This window comes from Triticum aestivum, chromosome 5A (genome assembly GCF_018294505.1).
Source record: "Triticum aestivum cultivar Chinese Spring chromosome 5A, IWGSC CS RefSeq v2.1, whole genome shotgun sequence".
NCBI lineage: Eukaryota > Viridiplantae > Streptophyta > Magnoliopsida > Poales > Poaceae > Triticum > Triticum aestivum.
The window spans coordinates 163,677,998-163,692,454 of record NC_057806.1 but is presented as its reverse complement, the minus strand read 5'-3'; positions in this window follow the sequence as shown (position 1 = coordinate 163,692,454).

Here is a 14,457-nt window from a genome sequence, read left to right as displayed (position 1 = left end):
ACAGATGAAGCACTTCTCAAGGACAATACCACTTTCTCAGGACAGTATGTAAACGGTAGCACAACACCAATAGAGATGACAAAGCTCAATCATGTGGATGAAATCTGTAGGCGAGTACCAACCTTTGTTAGGAGGCTTATTGTGTAGAGCATACAGATCAGGCACTTCTCTGGAACAATCTGTTGTTATCTACTATGGTAGCCATGCTTACTATATCTCCTCGATTAGTTTAATGTTTCTAGCATCTTCTTGTGCAGTTCCACTAAATGGTCTCTTCAAAGAAGTCTAGTACGCTAATGTCACGTCATGAGAGGTCAGTACTAGCCTTCTTTCACACTGCACAATCATGTGAAAGAAGGCTAGTACTGACCTCTCATGACGTGGAATTCAAACAAATCACAAGAAGAAGATCTGAACCAAATTTGCCAACACGGATAGGAAGTAAGATCTCCCCTTGTGCAGTTCCACTAAGATCAAGCAATCAAGCAACGTTGTTGGTGTGACATTTTGGTTGAACTGCACAAAACACGCTTAAAACAAAAGTGTTTTGTGTAGTGCAACAAAAGGTCACAATAGCAACCAGGTGAAGTAGATAACCCTGTTTACACAGAGGTGCAAAGGAAACAACCAGTGGTCAATAACGGTGGATGACATAGAAGACAACAAAAAGAAGCATCGAACTTATCTAAATGGGAAAGAAAGCAAGATAGTAGCAATTCTCAAACGGTGGCATTGATTAATATTAACAAAGAGATTATATTAACAATAAAATTCATTAAACATGTAATTTGCTTTTGACTCTGGTATTGCATCAATTTTCTAGCGACACTATTAGACGGTGTTTGTTTACAGGGACATTTTGGTGTAGGGACTAAAAAAGTCCGTGTCAGTCCCATCTAAACCAAACAGGAGGGACTTTTAGGGTCTAAAGAAACAACACCCCGAGGGAGAGTCTTTTTGGGACTTTTTCCAACAGTTGCTCCTGCACCGCATCGCAACTTGTCTCTATTAGTTCATTACTAGGGGTAACATGGTCTTTTAGCATGTCATTTAATAACCTCCAGTCCATGTTTAGTCCCTCGAACCAAGTAGGTAGGGACTAGGGAGTTTTTAACCAAACAGGGCCTTAGATTAACAACCACTAAAGAGTTGCACGGGACAGTGGACGCACCAGCACCATGTGCATCTACCGATGTATGAAGGGGTGATGCACAGTCTGTTCCAACAAAGAACAAAAACAACCAAGGAGCATATTTGTGTTGGTCCCAGGTTTTTTATCTTTAGACACCTTTCCCTATGTGAGCGTAGCAAATCTAGTCTCGCTCAAACTCTATAGCCATGTCCCCCAAAACAAAAGATCAGTTTGTTGCAGATGTGCGTACTGCGTTTGTCATTGTTTCCCCTTTTCGACCAACGTAGGTGCTGGATAGCCAGTCTGTACTAGTACTTTCCCCCTTCCTTTCCTCTTTGAACCACGTCCTAGATTCATGCTATACAACTTTCCCAATTACTTCCCTGTTTGATCCAACACATAGATTCGAGTGCACAAGCAGAAAAAGCCAACATGAGCTAGAGAAATGCATGTGGAATAAGTAAGTTATACCTTAAGGTTCTTGGGGTGTGGTTCGGTGGGTGACCGGAGGCCGTTCGGCCCACACTATGTACGGCGTCGAGGAAGAAGGGGGCGGAGGCTCTCCTGCGCCGCCGCTGGGTGAAAGAGAACAATTGCGTCGGTAGTGGATTCCTTCCCTTGCCGACGTCGACAGCGTTATGCCTCCTTCCCTTCTCGGCGGACGGATCCTGCCGGCTCTTTGACCAGAAGTGAGGGGATAGAGAGAGGCCAATGATGTCTTGTTTAGATCTGGAGAGGGTGAGAGAGTATGAAGAGAGAAACTACAAGCGCTGACGCTCCAGCATGTATATATATACTAGAGAGAGTGTGTAAAGAGGGCAAACCCTAGAAAACAAGCATCGAGGCTGCAGCGTATACGTGATGAGGTGATTATACGGTCACTATGAGATTGTATAGCTCCGTATCCATCCATTTTGACCAGTCAATGAATCCTCCTAGCACCGCCCCAGATCACTTTCTCTCTCTGTCATGCGGGGCCTACTTGTCATTGGGTGGAAGAAAGAAGTCGAACAAAAAAAATTATGCTCAAGTGTAGTTATCGAAACCGAGACATCAAGTTTGATGAGCGAACAGGATAACCAGCTACACCACCGCCATGTTATATTTAACGAGAGGAAAATAACCTTTAATACATTCCTGCATTCGTGTGACAAGCATGCCGTGTTTTTTTGCATGGGAGTCATTGGGATTTAAATCATAATCGTGTCATGTGGCTTTGGTGGTAAGGTCTTTTGCGATTTAAAGCAATGTTGGTAGTATAGAAATAATGCAGCCTTAGTCACCTTACTTTTCTCCATGTAGTACATTGGGTCCCACTAGTCAGAGGGTGAAACAAACAAATTAATAAGAAAAATTAAAAGCGCTAGCGGTGTATATTACCTCACACATCTCTCTACTGCTCGTTAACACTGTCCAATTGATCCATCTGTTCGCTCACGTACTATTTTAAGTGAATCCTTATTATAACATGCACACAATTTTGGGCACTTGTATTTGACCTAAGTCAGTGTGCCACTGTATCTCGTATTAATCCGTCCGTCTACGTGTAATAAGTCATGCTAGAAGGTGCAGCGGAACCAAGGTGCAAGCAGATATTTTTTCAAAACGAGGTGCAAGAAGATTGGAGGAGAAGGAGAAACTTGACCGGTCCTTCCTCCAATCAGAGCCCTGATTTCTATCTCTAACGCAACAATTAATCACAACAACTAAGAGATGTCGTTTTATCTACCATGCAGGACCACATATTAGTTGCGCTCCATACATTGGGTTTCCGAGGGAGATAACAAGGCAGAGTAAGGAGCATTTGGTTACATTGCTAGGCTGGTGATAGTGGTGAGTAACTTAGACTAGTAACATGCATATGTTACTAGTCTGTATTACTACTTTCATAGTAGGTAGTAACATATGGATGGTAACAAGCAAGTCTTCATTAATTGAGATATAGACTCATTATACCTCGACGTGTGTGTCTATGTGTTTAACATCATGTGTGTGTTAGAGAGAGCGACACGTCGACCTACTCCTACAAAGAGATGGTGTGTAGTGTACGATTTAGCCGCAAGAGTCGGTGCATACTCTCGTTTCCGGGCGTCCGGTCGGGACAGGTGGGACAGCTGCCACATGCACTCCTGACCAGCCTGGCCCACCCAAAGCCCCTCCATTTCCCGCGCGCGCTTCCCGCCCAAAACGGTCAGCGTTGCAACCCTTTGACCATTGGATCATTTTGTGTAGTTTCACCAAATCGAGATGAGCATTCCTGTGGCAAAGAAATTGAAGAAGCGTGACTATTATAAGATTACTGGGACTAGTTGATGAGACATAAACTCATCACAAATATAGTACGTAGAAGCCAGCAGAGGTATGTGCGGGGCAAAGAAGTAGAGAAATATCCACATGGAGTGATGTGGGAAGCTGGAGCAGTGGTGCAAGCTGGCTGTAAAGGGAGTTGTACCTGAGGGATGTCGGGACATAGCTCAACCTAGAGGAGGGCGGCGGGAGGAGGCAACTACCCACGTCGCGGCAGTGAGCAAGGGACGAAGGCAACCTCACCGGCTTTGTGAGAGAGAATGGCGGGGACCTCTGATCGGGATGTGCCGACAGTGGGTTTTCGCCATTGGTGACGGCGACCTCATCTACACTAAAAGCATCCACCCCTTCCCCTGGCGGACGTGATCCACCGGGATGTTAGATATGTGTCCACGGTCGTTTTGTGCGAGAGAGTGTGAAGACTGAAGAGAGCAACCCCAGCAAGCAACCATGTAGGCTCGTCCTACCTATGTATATAGTGGAGCGGTTTCCTTTTCTCTCCATATGAAACTATTTATATTGTGTACGTGCCACTGAAGAAGAAAAACTTGATTTATAAATGACGCGGCACCTACTACTCGTTCTCTTATAAGCCTTGCACTTGGCATCTCCAAAATATTAACCTTGCGATTGGCTCTTCGCCTCTTCGGGAAGTCGAGCAATAATGGTACTATAGTATATATCGTTCTGGCTATATGAGACCGAATGAATTGATGCATGTCCACCACGTGGGGGAGGGTTGAGGGGTGAGGGAGAGTGCGTACTATTACATATGTTTCAATATGGACTACATACGGAGCAAAATGAGTGAATCTACACTCTAAAATACGTCTATATACATCAGTGTTTGGAGTGTATGTACTAGTAGTTCATATTGAAATCTACTAAAGGACATATATTCCAAACAGTATGACAATCTCTCTAACCAACGTAGGGACTAGGAGTAAACGGTGGGAGTAGTAAAAATTTCTCCTCGTCCTGTGAGCCACCGCGCGCGTGGGCGAGGGAGCGGGCGCAAAGGCGTACTAGAAAGCAAGCTTCACCTCATCCTGCGAGCCACCATGCCCATGGGCGGGGGGGACGGCGTACTAAGCAAGCTTCTCCTCGTTCTGCGAGTTGACGGGACACATCAAAATTACTCCAGTGTATAGAGCCTTGCCTCTAAGGTAGGCCCCACATGGTTTGCCTCTTTTTTAACATAACGCGTCAAGTCGCAATTTGTTTGTTCACCCATGGTAGACGATCCTCCATCAAGTGGACAACCAGTACATGTGTCAAATTACCACGTGGGCTGCTTTTTCGTACAGAAAGGACCTCCACCGTGTACCCGTGCGAGTGTGGTTGGGAAAGAGACGGGAGTACGTGCGTCGTGCGTGCACCTCTTCTCTTCGTGCACGTCCCCCACCTATGTGGGTGTGTGTGACAGAGATACAAACCTAGACAGATGGCGTGCACATTCGTGAGTGTTTTTTTGGGGGTTGGGGTTTGTGAATGTATTTGTGGGAATATGTGTCGATGACATCTCAAACAAAATTTTGCATGCAATGTGTGTGAAATATAGGCATATCCATATCATATAGAGAGGGCCAGAGGGGGCGATCCACGAGAAGAGAGGGAGGGGTCATAGATATCGATAGAGTCAAAGAGAGGATGAAGTGGGTGGGTGCGAGATGGATGAAGAGAGCCATTGAAATTGTGTGTGTGCAAGTCAAAGATATAGGGCGACTGACCTACCAGAACATCAGAGGGCACATGGCAAGTTTGTGTGTGGCAGGGAGACATGACTAGAGCGCTCGATGTATCGGTGTGTGGGGGGTGGGGGAGGGGGAGGCAGAGGCCTAACTAGAGAGGTGGAACGACTCGTATATGTGTTGAGAATGAGAGACCCAACTATGTGTTGAGGGAGATGGGTCGACATCCATACATAACTGAAGGATGGGAAATAAGTTGGGACAGAGAGAGAGAGGGAGAGAGAGAGAGGGAGGGATAGGGATAGAGTGTTGGATGGGTGATGGATTTGCTTCTCGAAGATGGTGGGAGAGGCCTACTAGACAAACTGAGGGTAGAACTGCAATATTATCAATAAGAGTGGGGATGTGTTTCTGTGTGTGCCTATGCGTGATAGATCTGTCGGGACGCATGCATGGACGATGAAGGGGAACCATGTGTTTGCCAAGCAAACATAACTAGATTGGTAGATCATTTGTTGTTTGTCGGAGGAAGGGAGAGACATAACTAATGAGGTAGATCGATCGACGCATGGGCAAGAATGAGTTATAAGGACCTAGCTAGCTATATGTATAGCGGGAGATCAGTCGTGTACATCCATTTGTTAGAGGCAAATAAGGCCCATTGAGACGGATATACAGAGAGAATGGAGCTAGGAGGTGGTGCAAGAGGCCGAGCTACTAGCTAGATAGAAGGAGGAGTGTGCGATTGTGAAATCGACGAAAAGAGGGGCGAGGGTTTACACGTGTGTGGGACCGTATGGGAGACACGAGGCATGGACATAGAAAGGAGGAGATGGAAGGTGTTTGTGTATGTATGTTGTGGGTAGACGCTGGAGAGGTTTATCGATCGATGTGTGTCGGAAAGGAATTGTGGAGACTGTGGGAGAATGACCTAAAGAAAAAAAATGAATGTGCGCGATGGATAGAATGCTGAGGGAGGGGGAGGGCGAGGAGGGAGTGTGCATGCATGAGAGAAAGTTAGTGCTAGCTACAAAGGTTAGAGGATTGTATGGGTGTAAGAGACTAACAAAGATCATAATTTGATATGAAAGTGAATTCATATATTTTAATAGGAGATCATACTGTTATAAAAATACGCATGCATGAATATAGCGGTGATACGCGTGCTGTGGTTCTGCACATTTTATACCATAATGTGATAATGCATGGAGTTTCCAACTCACAGCTAAATGTCAAACAATCTAAACCATACTATATATCGAACAATCTCACATTTTATTTGAATTTGTGATAATGTGTGGCGTTTGCTGCTTACAAATAAATATCGAACAATCTAAACAATACTATATATCGAACAATCTCACATTTTATTTGAATTTATGGTAATGTGTGGTGTTTGCAACTCACATCTAAATACTTGTAGGCGTAGGGGGCGGGGCACCATACATTACGTGATAAACACATTATACATATGAGACATGGCTTAGATTATGAAGATCTAGCTGGAGCTTGAAATGTACTGTGATTAAAATCAACATAAAGGGGATTCAAAAAATCAAGTTTGAGTTCATATAGTACACATAGTTCATATCTAACTCAAGTTTAATCATGTGGTGTGCTGTGAAGATAATACACAAACGATGGTTTAACTTGACAATAATGATGATTGTAGATCTTATTAAAATAGAGAAACGAATTCAAATGGTTTGACTTCACAACAAACATTATTGTAGATCTTATTCAAATAGAGAAACGAATTCAAATTTAGTTCATATTGAAGCGGTAGTATATACGTTTGGAATGCACTAAAACGTTCATTTGAGTAGTAGGTTGCATGCATTATACACATAGCGAAACATTTTAATTGAACATTAGATGTATTCAAAGTTTTGAATGACATTTGTAGTGCAAATTGTTTTGGTATAGTACACACGACTAGACTCTCTTGTGTGCTGCGAATTGATTTCGTTTTTTTTTTGTCAATGGAAGTGCTAATAGATTTGGTATAGTACACATTGGGCTTTTCCAGAAATTTCAACCTGTGCCTTGTTACCCCGAAATATTTAAGATATATCTTTGTATCATTATGCTCCAACAACTCCCTCCATCTCAACCAGCGCCTTGCTATTTCAAAATCACAACGCGTGCCAAAACTCCCACCTCCTGTGAAATCCCGACACGCGAAATGCCCGTGATGCCCCTGAACCGAAAGAACAACCTATCTCAAATTGGTGGGGGTACTTTGTAACTTACACCACATTTCAGACAAGCGCGTCCCTAAGCCGTTGTTCCCCACTCCCATCCCATCCGCCCACCCATTCATACACCAAGGCCAAAAAACCCGCGAAGCCACACACCCTCCTCCGTTCGCCACTCAGCCAGAGCGTCTTCCCTGATGATGTCGTCCACAGCAACACCTCGATGTCCCTCATACACCGTACCGGATGGGGATCCATTGTCGATCTCGTCGTCCCGCCAATTCAGCCACCCCGTCCTCCACCTCCAAGGAGTTACCCCGATGGTCCCCTCGTCTTTCGCGCCGCCTCCATTCCCACACCGCCCTCTTCACCTGCACCAGCGGAAGAGCCTCATCATCACCGTTTCCTCGGATGAAGTTGAGGCCTAATCAGCGCCACCAAGGAGGTTGTACACCAATTGCCGCATTTTCTTCTTGATTCGATCTCATGGTGCTGCCGGCTCTCGGTCCCGAGCCGACACGGTGCGGCTCAATCCATGGTGGCGTCACCGGCCACTTCCTCCACGATGTCGCTCTCTCGGCAGCGACGTCCACATCAGTAGGAGCTGCTTCTGCTTTAGCTCTCGCTCGCGCTGCTGCTCTGCTCTTGCTCTCGGTCCCTTGCTTGGTCTACTCTTGCTATTGCTCTTGCTCTCGCTCGCGCTGCTGCTCTCGCTCTTGCTCTACTTGTGAGGCTGCTTCGATTTAACTACACTTCAGTCAATTGAATCGACTTTTGGGTCACTTGATTTTCAAGGGGTGGGGGGCTCACCGGAGTTAAGGAAGAACCAGCAACAGTGGGGAGGGGGCTCGCTGGAAAGGTACCCCACTATCTATCTTAGGGTTTAGGGTGGGGCGGTGGTCGCCGGCGGTGGTAGGGCGGTGGCGTGGGGATCGCCGGAGAAAAGGCTCGGCACAAGGGGCCTAGAGGGATGGCTAGGGCGGTGGCGAATCGGCGGTGGGGAGTGGTTTCGGGGCGGGTGGGGCGGCGGACGGTGGCGCTTTGGTCGGTGGTGGCTGGCGGCTCAGGGGGGTGGAGGTTGCAATTGAACTGCAGACCCTTGATTTTGTATCCAACGACTGGAAAATTGACTGACCAAAGATGAAAAATTCATTCGACCGGCTCACGCTCGCGCTGCTGCTGCTACTACTTTTCTGCTACTAGGTAGTGCGTTCAGTTTCGACAACAAAATTCAGTTTCGACAACAAAATTCAGTTTCGACAGTTAAGTTCAGAGAGGAGCGGTGATGTATTTTACATCTAGCACATTGTGGTTATGTATTTTACGTCATCTATTGGAGATGCTATTAGAATTCCACTCAGGTTAACGTTGTCTCTCCTGTCTTGCTTCAGCGTCGGTGTCGTACAACTCATCGGAGCAGCTCCAACGATGAAACCCTCCATCAAAGCGGAGTAGTACCCCGGGCTCCATCTCAAGATTCCTAAGATATTCTTCCCCTCCTCTGACAGCCAAGTCAGCCGTATCATCCTCACCGACCAACCCAATCATGTTGAGATCGACATGGCTTCGCCAAAGAGGTTGTACACTTGTTGCATCTCTTTTTACACTACATGTTATATATATTGTCCACTGAGCACACGCAGTAACGTGAAATACGATTAGTTTCTCCTACTATATGACAAGCAGTGAGGTACCAGGCAACTTAGCTATCTGTGATGGACTCTCTTGAACGCCATCATTATTTATCTCTGCGTGTTTGAGCTATGCATTTTTTGATGGGCCTGGGAGTTGAGATAGTAGGGCAGTGGCCTGGGTCCAAAGTAGTAGAAGTAGGCAAGTAGCACAAAAACATTTTTTTGAGTGTAGCTTTTCCTTGCTCAAGCCTGCCTACTAGAATCGCCAGTGCTTGAAAGGAGAAGTGAAGGAAAAACATAGGAATTGGAGCAAAGGTAAACTATAGGATTTGTTCCTTTAGTGTCTCCTTGAAAGAAAAACCATACGGATTTTAATTTCCACTTGTCCTCGTTTTCAAAATCCTATTCATGAAGCACAAGACTAAGAGATAGTAGCATAATAGCATTATAACCGTACATTTTCTTGTGGTTTGACTTAATCTCACCATGCTTCTTTGCATCCTATGATCTTCCAATTCTTGTGAACCAAACACCCGGATTGGCAGAAATCCTGTGTTTTTAAATTCTCTATTTTGCACGTGCATTCCTATCCTATTACTGTGTATTTTCTATCCCTCCATTGTTAGAATCCTCCAATTGAAATGATCCCATACAGAATTACTTCTCTTATATATAGTTATCAAATAAAACCTTGTGTGGTTTGTCCCGCTCCTACTGCACCTCGTCCATCCAAGATCAGCTGCTCCAACGACAGAAGGGTCCAGCAAAGCAGGGATCCGGCCTATGGACTGTCTTTCACCACCTCAGATCTTCTTCCCTGCCACCGGAAGCCATGAGAACTACATTACCATCATCAACCGAGAAGATGACCTAGAGGACTACACGGGTCCGCAAGAGAGGTCGCACTCTTTCGTGTCTGCTTACGTTATGCATCGCTTAATATTACATGCTATTTTATCATCATGTTCACTGATTAGACTCTGAGTTAGCTCCAAACTAATGGCCAAACTTGAGTTTTTAAATGGTTGTGGGGTACATATAGGGGCCGCAATCAATAGTATCTATCTACTATCTGGTTAATCTCTGGTTTCTACTATGAGTTTCATGTCGGGTGGGAAACAAACTGTAAAGAAGCCATTATGTGTATTTTTAACTGAAGACATCATCTACCTGCTATCATTGGTTTTGGGTCTATCCACAGGTTGCTACCATCACTCTAGATTTCTCCATGCACTCCTTACATAATCTCACTATGTTTTATTCCTATGCATGTCAGTTATTGTACACAATGGAACTGAACATGTAGAGCAAAAAAGATGAGCCTTGCGTGGCAATATAATTTCATGCAGACGTCGCTCCATGGTAGGCGCAAAGGCAGCCCCCCTCCACCCATTTCGGATTGTAATCGAGAGGAAGATATCTGTTCTGAGGGGATTCGGAAGGAGAAGACCACTCCTATTTACCCCCTGAGGTCTTTGCTCTAACTTGGCATGCTGATGTTGGTTATATCATGCATATGGTGCCTTGCATTGCTTACTTTATACATCAAATATGTCAACTGCTTAGTTTAGACATGCTTTGTGTGAATGCCATCTGTTTAGTTTATTCATCCTTTATGTCAATTATGAAACACATCTTATTTATCCAGGCATCATATATGTGAATTTTGCAATGCCATCCTGCTAGCCAGTCATCTTATATCTAAATTATATCAGTCCATCCTTTTTTTCCATTCCGTATTACATTTGTCAACAATGTTAGTACATTCAACTACTCTTCGTGTGCATCAACCATTTGACATGGTGATGGAAAATTCTGGAGTGAAAACAAGGTCTTCACAGAGGACTATGCTATCTGACGAAGCGCATATCTCGCTGGTTATGGATAGCTCCTCGGAGGAGGATTCAGAGACAAATGACCGGTCCTATCCCCCCCCCCCCGAGGTGTATGCTCGAACTTGGGAGGGTTATGTTGCTCATATCGTGTGTATGGTGTCTTGCATTGCTATGTCATTTGATTAGTTTAGACATGCTTTGTGTGAATGCCATCTGTTTAGTGTCTAATTACAATATATGTGAACTATGCATTGCCATCTTGTTGCAAGACATTATATATGTGAATTATGCAATGCTATCTTGTTGCAAAGGCATTATATATGTGAATTATGCAATGCCATGCTATTGAGCCAATCATCATGTATGTGAATTATATCATGCTATCATTTTTTGTATTACGTGTTCCATTTGTCGACAACTTTTGTATATTCAACTACTCTTCCTATGCGTCAGCCATTTGAAGCGGTGATGGAAGTATCTGGAGTGAAAACAAGGTATTCAGAGCAGACAATGCTACCTGCTGAAGCAGACATCTTGCTGGATACAGAGAGCTCCTCGGAGGAGGATTCAGAGACTGATGACCAGTCCTATTTCCCCCATGAGGTCTATGCTCAAACTTGGCAGGGTTATATTACCCATGTCATGCATGTTGTCTTGCATTGCTTAGTTTTTACATCATATATGGATTGCCATCTGCTTACTTGCATACTATATAAATCATATATTTGAATTATATCATGTCATCATGTTTACATAAACAGCATCTATCTGAATTATGGCATGGCAACCCATTTAATAAAGACATCATATAGTTATATCATCTCATCCTGTTTAGTGTTTACAGTCATCATATTTTGAATTATCTCATTCTATCCGGGAATTATATCATGCTATCATGTTTCCATAGGCGGCATGTATGTGAATTATGGCTTGCCAACCTATTTAATAAGCACATTATATGGTTATATCATGTCATCATGTTTACATACTCATCATATTTTGAACTATGTCTTTCCATCTTTTTTAGTTAGCCATCATAATGTGAAATTGTGTCATGCTATCTTGTTTAGTTAGCCATCATATATGTGAAATTGTGTCATGCTATCCTGTTTGGTTAGACAACATAAATGTGAATTATTTCATGCCCTCTTTTATTCCCCACCATCCATTGCACATGTCTATCATACACTGTCTGTACATTCAATTACTTTTCTTGTTTATCAGCCATTTGAATTGGAGAGGGTGATGGAAGTAGCTAAGGGAGTAACAACACGGTCTTCAGAAAAGATAGTGCTACCAGTTGATGCAGATAGAACCACGGTTGTACTTGTCTAAGAACCAGCCCCACCACACATAACCCAGACTCTCGCAGATTGTACCCCTACCCAGTTGGTCGGAGAACTAGCTACACCCCTTCTAACCCCAACTCCTGCAGATAGTAACCCAGTTCCAGTTGACACAACACCACCTCCACCACAGAGCACCCAAACACGAGCAGATAGTAAGGGAGCTGCAGTGCCCAAAGAACGAGGACCACCACTCCATATCCCAACTCAACACTTAAAGGAGAAGAAGGATCGTTCTCAGGCCAGGTTCTGTAGCTATGGTTCATACTCCTTTGCTCTTGCATCATTGTATTTACTCAAACCAACTATTTTCAAATTTGAAGGATGGAATTGAAACTCCAATGGCACAACAGGTATCTTTTAAACCTGTTTCTTTAACTGGTTTGATGTTGTAACTTGCTCTATGTTGATTTTAGTTTCAATTGAATAAACAGTTATGTTCTCATGTCATGCACATTACAAGTGTTGTTATTGCTCTATAGTTTCCCACACTTATATTCTGTCTATTCTACTTTGTCTTGAACAAATATTATTTGAACTGTGTCTCTATCTTGATTTGAAAAAAAAACTAGAATGATATAGACCATAAAGTGACCATGGTACATATATATATATATGTTTGTTTCATGATGTTATCCTGTGCACTTTACTACCGAACTGATTTACCAAAATGAGCTTCATATACAACATGGTAAACCTGTGATGTGTCTGCTTGTTTCTCTTTTAGAATGTGAAGAAATATTGGAGAACAGTACCCCGTTATGCAATGGTAAAGGAAGTAATGCAGATAAGGTTCAAGATAGTGAGACAGCCTTGTTGGTCTCCAAGAAAGCTGATAAAAACTACCTTGATGACAGTGAGAGAACCCAAAAGACCTATCTTGATGTAGTGTTCGAGTTACTGCCACTACTGCTGGCACAAGATCTTCGAACTTGCTGCCTGAATCAGTTCGTCTTCTTGAGTCTCGGCTTCAAGTTGAAAGATATCGATCAAATGTGTTGCGACAGGAAGCTGAAGGACTGAGGAAGTCCCTACAGAATTCAGATGCATACTTTCTGGTGCAACAGCAAGCGCTGGAGGATTTAAGCGCCAAACAAGAGAAAGTTAATAAGCTTGCTAAGCATTTGGCCAGCATTATGGGTACCCAGGATATTATTTCTTGAGATCTTCTAAAGCGGTTTCAGTTCTGGACTTGTTTTGCTGCTTCGTTTATTTGCACTGGTCGCCAACTTAGACAACCAGTGTATATGATATGATGCTTTTTCCCTATATTTGGACTGGTGGCGAACTTTGATGCCCATTGGACATAATATGTGTAATAGCCGTGATAGCCTAGTGTAAGTTGCTTGCTTATTTATTTCCTGGTTGTCTTGTTTATTTGTTTGCTTGTAGTCAGTGCTGTTCTTTTTCCGCGGTTTGCTAGTGGCCGCAATAACCTATTTTTTAAAAGTAGCCACAATAACCATGGGCTACAAATTTGCTGTAATGACACTGGGCCTTCTACGGGTTGTAGAAACAATGGGCCTTCTACAGGGCGTAGAAACAATGGGCCTTCTACGGGCCGTATGTGTCGGCGTTCTGGGAACGGGGGTCCCCACACTTGCATGCCTACGGCCTGCGGCGTGGCTCAAGTGGGGGCCCAGCACGGCCCATCTTCATCAGCTCAAGCTCAAGACCCTCGCGAGGGGCCAAGCCTCGCGGGGCGGATGACAGGAAGCTTCCTCAAAGGCAGCCTCATCATGCAGGCTCGCGAGGAGGCGGAGAGATCAAGGCAGGGGTACCTCGCGAGGAGCCCGTGACGCAAGCCATGATGATCGAGACCAGGCGGGCGCCAGGCGGGCGCCGGCCTGCGCAATGTCCTTGTTTCCCCTTCGGTGCAAAGGGGGCGAGCACAGGCAAGAGCATCGGGCAAAGGTTACCATTCCGGTGCAACGAGACCAAGACCAACAGAGCGGCAGGATGGAGGTCACCGTGGAGCCCAAGACGGCGTCATCACCAGTACTTTTGGCAGCCGAAGACCACCTTTTGTCAGGGTAACTCATACTAGATGTTCCCCTTCAAAATGGCCAATTGTTGGCGCCCTTCCTGCTCATTATTTGGGGAGAGGCCCAAGGCCTCTATAAATAGAGCCAGCCATCACAGGAAGAAGGGATCATCAATCAATCCATCGGTTGAAAGAAGAGAGAGAGACATCGACCCAGAGAGACTGAGGTAACTAAACTCACCCAAACAGTTCATCGCACCAGCTCAAGAACACCTCTTGCGAGGCTGTTCTTCCCTTGTACTGTTCATCATCAGCCCCTGAGGCAATCCA